The sequence below is a fragment of the Haliotis rubra genome, unplaced genomic scaffold (genome assembly GCF_003918875.1).
Source record: "Haliotis rubra isolate DU_JTF1 unplaced genomic scaffold, ASM391887v1 Scf403, whole genome shotgun sequence".
In the NCBI taxonomy this organism is placed as follows: domain Eukaryota; kingdom Metazoa; phylum Mollusca; class Gastropoda; order Lepetellida; family Haliotidae; genus Haliotis; species Haliotis rubra.
In genome coordinates this window covers 813,606-823,769 of record NW_025767084.1, presented here as the reverse complement: position 1 = coordinate 823,769, position 10,164 = coordinate 813,606, and positions in this window count along the sequence as shown.

The following is a 10,164-nucleotide window of genomic DNA, read 5'->3' as shown; positions in this document are numbered from 1 at the left end:
ACTTCACAAGTTTCCACTTCTCAATATACACAAAGAACTTAGTTAAGCACCCCCTGTCTCACGATTGAAAGAGTCCCTATCTTAACCCTTTAGAGCATAGCTGGGACATGATTGGTCGTCGTGTCCAACAAAGGGATCCCCATGTACAGAACCTGGCCCAAATGGAAGCTGTTTTACGCCAGGAATGGTGTAGACTGCCCCTTCAGAGGACCAGGAGGCTGACAGGGGTATGAGGAGGGGGCTTGCTATCATACAGTTACATGGAGATTACACTCGGTATTGACCTTGAATCGTGTAAGACAGGCAAAATGACATTTTGAATGTTCACATTCACCAATAAATTCAACATTAAATATTCCAGGGCCATACTTGTACAGACATGGTTTGGTATGAAAATCAGTTGTTGTTTTTTTAAAATGAGCAATTATCATCATAAAATCAACATGGATTCCAATCTTTTTTTATGAGTCAAAGGATTATAGGAGTAAGGAAGACTCGTGGTCACCACGAGAAGTTTTATGTACGTTTTGAAAACCTATCATTACAACTACAAAAAACAGGAGGTGCTTAATTAAGTTCTTTGTGAACATATGTGCAACACCATATATGACGTAATTTGTGAAACTTTGCCATGTGACGTCAGGCGGTTTCAGGGTCATCAAGTGTAACTAGCTATAGGGGCCTATTCGATTATGCTAAAGCGGTTTTGGTTTCTGGAAAACCATGCACTCGTTTATGTCGAAACCTAAACCAGGTTCTGAAACTTCGAAACCACCTCCGAGGCAGGTTTCGCAGTTTCGGTTTTGCGTTCTCTCACAACAAACATGGCGGAAAAGATCTTGGTGGCAAAATAGAGCAGCAGTTTCTGTAACCAAAATAATGATAAAAATCAACTGAGAACTAGGAAAATATTATTTAAAATCCCAGTCTATTGAACATGACTATTTTATGTAACTTTTATACATATAATTACTTGTAACAGTATAATTACATATACGCAAATATTTACTTCCAAAAGCATCCCATCTCTTTATTATTTTTTTAATTCCCTAATAAAATTACAAAAAAATATTACCTTTGGCAATGCTGTCATTCAATTCGTTCCTCATATATACTCAGCAGCAAAAAAAAACGTCAGCACGAATTAAAAATTAGATAGGCACTGTAATCAAATCATTACAGAAATGGACATAATAAGCCGATCAAAAACATTATTTGTGTACAATATCTTGACACATCAATTAATAACTCAGTACAATTTCAAGACATCACGTGAACGTTTGCAGTTCATTCAGACTCTTGACTTCAGTATCTAGTGTGACCACCACGAGAGGCAATAACTGCAGCACAGCGTCTATGCATGGAGTGCACCAATCGATTGATGAAGGCCATTGGCACCTTGAACCACACTCTGAGAAAGGCCTGGCGCAATAAATCGGCTGTGTTCGGCCTTGGTATGACATTATTCAGTCTCCTCTTAATTTCATCCCAAAGATGTTCAACTGGATTTAAATCAGGACTAAGGGCTGGCCACTGCATAATGTTGACACCGTTCTGCTGTAGGAAGTCCCGTGTAGCTCTGGCAGTATGGGCCCGGGCGTTATCATGCTGTAAAATGTTGTTCCGGTGACGTGCGAAATGTGGTATGACGTGGGGTCTGAGAGCTTGGGCGATGTAGCGCACCGCTGTGATGCCGCCTCCTCTCCCTGAACCAAGGTTCCGGAACACCACACGACCCACTCACTGGTTCAGGCCTATTCCACCCCATACCATGATGCTTGCACCTCCCCATGAGTCTCTTTCCATAACACATTGGTCTGAGTAACGCTGGCCACGGCGTCGCCATATCCTTGTTCTGCCATCTGCAGTTGATATACGCAGTACCGACTCTCATCAGTAAACAAAACAGTTCTCCATTGCCTGTATCGCCAGTTTTGGTGTTGTAGGGCAAACAGTAGACGTTCACGCCGATGACGAGGGGTGAGGATAGGTCCCCGGTAAGGTCTACGGCAATGGAGGTCCCCGCTGTTAAGACGTCGGCGTAGTGTATCAGTACTGATTGGTCTTCCGTGTGTTTCCACTGTCTGGCGTGCTGTTTCGGATGCCTGCATGAAGGGATTCTGTACATGCTGTCGCACAACATGGCGGTCTTGGCGTCGTTTCGTCACTCTTGGTCTGCCAGTACGGGGGCGATCATTTGTGGTGTTGGTGGCCCGGAAACGTTGCTGCAGCCTGTAGATGGTCCAAACGTTGTCCTGGAAGTGATTTGGAACGGCTTGTGCAGTGTGGCCAGCTTCCAGTCTCCTAGCGCCTGGTTCCTCTGAGCTGTCGTGAGAAGGGGCATCCTACTGACGTTGTAATGTGAATGTTTCAACCAGGTTTGGGGGTGCATTTTATAGGGCTGGTCCTTGTGAACAGCACGTGCAGCATGAGTTGCATGACAAACATAGAGAACACCGTACCATCTCCGAGATCAGGTTGCGGTTTTGATACCATTTCCTGGGTTCCATTCTGAGTTTGGGAAGGAATGTCTTTGCTCAGGTAAAGTTGGAGACGTTGTCAAAAATATACAATCAAAACATTAAATGAGTTTACAGTTATCCGTTTCTGCGAAGGAAAATTCCCAACTGACGTTTCTTTTGCTGATTTGTATATAATAGCTGAGACATTTAGTTTGTATCGATTTTGAAACCGGATGGTCAAACCATAGGCGCCTGACTCTGATATGTATGTATGACCTATATGTATAAGATATAAGCTCATACTTATAAATATATCAGAGTCGGGTGCCTATGACTTGATTGCATGTTATCGTATCAAAATGTGTGAGTTGAAGGTCACTTTATTGCCTGACCCAGACACGACTGTATTGTTGGTTGGTTGGTTGGTGTTTAACGCCGCACTCATATGAGAGTGGACTGTACATAATCGAGTCTGAATCAGACAATCCAGTGATCAACATCATGAACATCGATACAATGACATATGTGTCAACCAGTCAGCGAGCAGAGTATTTTTCCTTTCCATAAAAGAATGAAGAAAACACACCATGGGTCATCGCGGATGGATACGCTTTCTTGCGCTTACATTCTGAGAGTGCACGTTGTCTGAAGGTCATGTAGATTTTACCCGTGAAGGTCCTGGGTATTTAGCAACCCATGCTTGTCGTAAGAGGCGACTAACGGCTCGGGTTATCAGGCTCGCTGACCTGGTTGATATATGTCATCGTATCCCAATTGCTAGTCTGTCACAGAACCACATTATTTTCCCTACTGCCAAGCCCTATCTGCAGTGCTAAAGCCCTAAATAAAGCAAGTCTAGATTTACTCAGGTTCAGGTTCTGAATCCCTGGTCCTGGGGCTCGTTTTCAATTTGTTTGTCACCATCAAAATTTTATATATTCAGAGACTAATTAGAAGTGTTAGTCTACCCAATTGCGTATACCTGGTCAGAGACTAATTAGAAGCGTTAGTCTACCCAATTGCGTATACCTGGTCAGAGACTAATTAGAAGCGTTAGTCTACCCAATTGCGTATACCTGGTCAGAGACTAATTAGAAGCGTTAGTCTACCCAATTGCGTATACCTGGTCAGAGACTAATTAGAAGCGTTAGTCTAGCCAATTGCGTATACCTGGTCAGAGACTAATTAGAAGCGTTAGTCTAGCCAATTGCGTATACCTGGTCAGAGACTAAGTATAAGCGTTAGTCTACCCAATTGCGTATACCTGGAATACTGCTGACGGGCGATAAACAACAAACCAAACCAAACCACCTATATTTTAGTCAAATAATGTTGTCGAAGAGGAATGATTACTGACGCCCCTTGTAGGTCAGTGTTTAAACCTATTAAAAGACAGTTTCACGTCATGGCTCTAATCATATAGTTTGACCGACAATTATTGGGAATCAGACTATTGTAAGTAAGGTTGATTAAGCAATAGATCAAGAGATGGGTTTTCCAACAAACACTGATCATCTTAAGCTGCAAAACTGTGTTGTGTAATGAGATTATATATTTAGTCACCTTGTGAATATCTTACCAGTGCTTCAGTAAATATAAAAATGACTAAGCTTCATTAGCAAGGGCGAAAATATCGGGGTTCAATATTTTCCATGGGCCAATATCGGGACACTTGTTAAGAGACATACCAAACTTGATTCCCATCACTTTTGTGCCAAGAAATCTTTGAATTATAGAACAATTGTCAGTCATAAACAGGATAATATTTGTTGCCAATTTTCTAATGCGCACAAGGCAACCGTTGAGAGAAATCGTTCAATTCTCAAAACACTAGTTGAGACACTCGTTTTGTGCGGGAGACAGAACATTGCTATTAGGGGTCATGATGCCGAGAAAAGCAATATCGTAGCCCTCTTGCATTATCGTGCAAAGCACGGAGAGTTATTGAACAGTCATCTGCAAAACAGCACAATCAGAAACAAATACTTATCACCAGCCATTCAAAATGAGATTCTTGATACTACATATTGATACAAATATAATAAAACATATACAATATATAAACTAAATTTGATCTATGGCCCTTTTGACTTTGCTTTGACTTTTCTTTGGCCGTTTGACTTTGGCGGGAAATGAAAATATTTGAAGTTGGCCATGCATCCCTACATTGCCGCATTTCCATGTATAATTTGCTAAATATATAGGCGGATAATGAAAAGGAAGGACTTGGTTTCCAAATTAAAATTTATGATTAACCTTATTTCAATAGAAACTAGCTGATTTTACGAGAGCTTCCCTTGCTAATACGGTGTTTATCATCATAAGAATTGAGATATAAAATAGTGGGCATTGATATACATGTATTGATAAAACATGTACTGGCAAATATAGACTACCTCATCCATCACATGTCGTTATTCGCCTATATATTTCCCGCTCCCTTGCGCGCCAACTATATATTACGATATGTGAGACGGGGACCAGCTTAGGGTACCAATACGTTTATGAAAGGGAGGTTACTCTCCTTCCACTCACACAAGGAGACCACATGAACACTGCATACAGACAAAGCATAGTAAACAAAACTTAAATATATGGGTCATTTTCTGTCATTTTCATCCGTTCCACAAACAAACAAACAAGTCCATTCAGTCATAAATTTACAGAGTAGTCTTGTCATTTTGAAATTTATGTTTAGCCACATTTTAGGGTCAAAATTGGCAGATTTGCTCTGTCTGGAGGTGACGGTCCTAATATCAATGTTCACAAAAAATGTAAATATAAATGCAAATAAACAAACTAATTCATATTCTGCCAATTAGGATTGAACAGGCATACTCAGACTGCATTTAATTTTTTTTTAACTTAAAAATGTTTTTTTCTACAAATTGTAACATGCCTGTCTTGTGATTTTGTGTAATGACCGTTACCAGTGTATGAAATTCCTGCAATAATTTCCCCCAGGAGCTATATTGTAATTCTACTTCCTGTGTCTGCTTGAGCTAGCCCCTGTGCATGTGACAGCAGATGAAATAAAGAGATTCAACACATTTTGCAGAAATTGACACCATCAAATAAGTATAAATGTTATGTGTCAACCTTAATTGTCCAGACCGTTACCAATGTATTTTGTGTCAAATATATCTCTTTTTTTTTTTAATTTCAATGGATATGTTGCCCAGAAATGGAAGAGGTGGAAGGCATGTCCTTTGAAATCTTTTAGGGATCATTCATTTTTTTATTTTAGATTTACTTACAAATTGTCTTGAACCGTTACTGTCCAAACCGTTACCATTCTGCAAAGTAACGGTTTGGACAGTCCTTGTAACGGGCAGGACAAAATGATTTGTATTTCAAAAAGTTATTCATTAATATTTGAAATATAACAAATTTATAATTACATTAAGAGTTAAGATAAGTTTAAGCATGGAAATTTACTGTTCAAAGGAGTATTGATGTAGTAGCATAACAAACACAGTCTCTAGTAACGGTTTGGACAAATAATAGTAACGGCCGGGACATTTCTTTAATAAATTTCAATTTTGAAGAATATGTTCTATGGTGTGATAATAAATTTCTATTTACTTATCTATCTGCTTTAAATATTATAAACCACAACGAATTTAAGTTTCACGTTAAGTTTCTATTTTCTATAAGATCTATAGTCTTTATGAATTAAAGGTAACGGTTAGGACATCTATGGTAACAGTTTGGACAAAATGTAGTAAAACAACTTAATTGTATTCCAACCTTTAAAGATTTTTTGGGTGTAAACTGTTTTAACTTTAACTGTGAGATATGTAAGCCTACCATTTACTTTGAATATTGCTAGGTGCTTATATGTTGGCCAAACCTTTGTATTTGATAAATATGTGTTACCATCTCACGATTAACAAAAAGTAAAGGTATCCAAGTGAATGAAAGAAGTATATTTCGTGGAGACTAATATTGCACCATAATATCAACAGCAAAATGATATCTATGCAGTGGCCTGTGTAGCATGACCATGTGTACAGTATCATAGTTGTTGCAGTACCTTTCAAAATTTAATCTTTTGCAACTTTTTAGAGGGATAACATTTGTTTGTTTCACTGATGTCCTGACCGCTAACAATAATGTCACAACTTACTGTTACTATTCATTCAATTTTCGTTCCCCAGTTGCACTCTTCTTTAGATTATAAGTGACTTTCAATCTAGACAGGTGTGTTTTTCTATTCTTTAGAAGCTACAGTTTGTTTTTATTCAAAAGCCTAAATTCATTCACAAATTTCATATTGATATAACAAATGTCCAAACTGTTACCACAGCATGGAAGAAAACATGTCATATTTGTTACAAGTTACAAAATTTCTAATACACATTTCACTGTCATATTTTCCTTTCATGTTACCTGTTTCTATGTTGAATTAAATTGTTTAAGGTTTATGTTCAGCCCGTTACCATTCCTGTCCAAACTGTTACCACTATTGTCCTAACCGTTACTGGTGTTAATTGACTGCTCTAATTAATTCATGATAATACATGAAACACTCCTCTTTATGCTGGTGTCATCAAAAGATGTTCTGGGCTTAGTAGCTGATGTTTATTTTAGACAATTTCACCTGTTGAAAGCTATATTCATAATAATGTTTTAGAAAAATGCTATTATTTTGTGGTAAATAAATGAATAATACAAAATACCACTTTCAAGATTCATTATAATAGTTTTTACCTTCAAGTTTGATTAAGTCGGTGTAAAAGCTGTGTTTGCCATCTTCAAAAGTATTTTATGAATTACATTTCAAAATCCTTTTTCTGATTATGAAGTGGTAACTGTCAGGACTTTCCCTCACCCTAGTAATTACTTATGTATCAATTAAAAGGCCAATTAGTAAATTTGAGCATGCATGTTTGTTTTTTAATAAATAAGTGTTTGAGATTTTATTGAATAAAAATTAAATCAATTTTCAGGAGTTTGAGTTTACTGTAATAAAGAATTGAAAATCCTACCAATTTTGAAAATGACCCATATACGTCTTTGAACAAAACAATCTCAGATGTCGTCTGTCAAAATCTAGAACACCATATATATTACTTTAGTAGTTCACTATGAAGAAGCAATGAGAAACCCTTATTGTCAGGTTCAACTCTTCATTAAAGCAAAAAAACCTTGGGAAGGTCGTGTCAGGTAACCTTTGAGCGATCTATGACCGTCCAATCAAACGCGAGACGGCCGAACGGATTTAACCAATCAGACAAAGGCTACTATTTAGGGTTTGGCGGGACTTACAAAATGGATTTTCTCTTCCCCGGTCGCCAACACTGATCTCATAACAAATGAAAACCCGCATAAATAGAACACATATATATGACCTGCAGAATATACGCTTTTGGGTTTCTGTTGACATGGCTATCATTAGCTAATATTTCCGAAAGCTGACATGCTTGAATCGCGATTTGGTAAGCTGTGTTCTGATTGGTCCATTGAAAAGGTCAGCTGACGCGACCTTCCACAAGGTTTTGTTAGATTCAGTATAGCAGTGTAACGAATAATACTGAGCCTAAGTTTACTTAGACTGCCTGGTCAGTAACTTGTACACTAATAAAATACGAATGATAGATAACTGTAGCCATCAACCATACTCTATATCATGCACCTCACAGTGTATTCACATTAAAACAATATACACACATGTGAATATTCTTATCATGAATATATTAATATCTTGATTACATAAATGCGTACATAAAAAAGGTTCATATGCACAAAACAAGTTCAATGTTAAGATACATACAGAGCTCTACAAGCAAAACTTAATATCACATCATTTGTATCATATCATCTTAAGGCCACATAGTTTTTATAACTTGTACAGAATTTGATTTTAATGAAAATATGGTGTGTAGCTGGAAAATTAACACAAATATCGCAAGACAACATAACATAATAAGCACGTTAAACACCCAAAGTTCAGGACCAATCTACACTTGACGCCAAAAGAAACTTTACCCTCATACCTTTTTGAATTCCTGAAAAACTATCAAAGATATTTTAGAAGGTTTTAGTTTACAAGTAAGCTTAACAACACAGCTAATGCAAATCACGAAAAAAAAATCTCAAATGCTTTCATATTTGGGTGAAATGCATCTTTTTCAGGAGAGTTAAATTGTCCTATATTCGTCCATGCCGAAATAAACCAATAATAGTGATTTTGATGTCCAAAAGAAAGGTTGAAATAAAATTCTGCTTTGGGACAATGAAAAACCATTTAAAGTTACCATTTTGCAACTATTAAAACAATAAACACCTGTTGTAGAGTGTTTAACATATGTAAAATAATCATTGCTATGATTTCAGTCTTTTAAAACATTTTCTGCTGATTTGCATTAGTGAAAACAAGTAAAACGTGTCTTTGATATTGTGAAAAAATGTTTTGGAACATCTACAATTATCTTTAACATTTTTGCCTGCAAAGTAACATTTTTCCATTTCCATTTTACACATAGCAATATCAATCGCCAAAACGCAGCAATATTCAAACAGTATTTACAGCCATTTCACATGCAAAATGATTCTATAGGGTATAAAGAGAGCCTAGAAGACATGATTTGATACACAAGTACGAGAAATATGCCACGATTAACAGCTGAAGGGAGAGAAAGAGCCATTGGGATGGTGCAGATGGGGTCGACATACAATGCTGTTGCCAACGCCCTCGGATGCCACCGTATCACGGTCATAAGACTTATTCAGGGCTTCAGACGGACTGGGGTCACCGTAGACAGACCAAGAAGTGGACGTCCACGCATCACAACGCCAGTTGAAGATAGGTACCTCCGTCATAAAGGAAGGAGGGTAACGTTTCTTTTGGCATTTAGTGTATATGTGTATTCATTCTCTACAACTGCCTACTGAGACCAAATATTTCTATGACAGTCTCTATGTTTTGTGTCTTGTATATAGAAAGTAGAAGGTTTGATGGAGTAACCAACTGCCTAGTTATTATACTAAGTATATGCACTACTTCTTTGTCTCTGAAAATGTTTAACATGCTGTGTAAAGTTAAAAAAAACACTCCCTTCAACACATTTTAAGTCTTTGCTTAAGTCTTTAAGTATGTTAGTGTGATTACACTATTTTTTAAAGTAGTCACAAAATAGTACAGTCAATAATGCAAAAAAATCACAAGACCAGTTTTACATAAATTAAAGCAACTCACTCCAGAGCTGAAACCTTAATCTTGCTAACCAGTACCATGGCAACAGTAGGTCACAGTGACATTTATAATACACATTCTCTTTATGTTTTTTATGTCACAAGCCTCAAAGATTGGTCTTGGGTTGAAATACTATATGATTTAGAGATATATTAACAAAGGCCTAAGATGGAATACCAACTGCCTGCTAGTGGTGGTCTGATTAATTGAAATAATCGAAGATTGGTCGCAGTGACTAAACGACCAAGCAATGTATCATAATTTCTCATAATAGAACACAAACAATTCTGGAACACTTGTTTTCACTAACAATATTTTTCACATGGTTGGTTTTGTCTGTTACATTTCGTAAGCACTGCAATCTCGTTTCAAGTCATGATTGAATTTATCTTAAAGATTCCAAGAAATTATGTTCCCAACATACTAGTCATCCTTTAAAGATGTGAAATTTTGCCAAAAACCCCTAAAAGAACTACGTTTTTTCCTTATTTTTATGTGCATTAA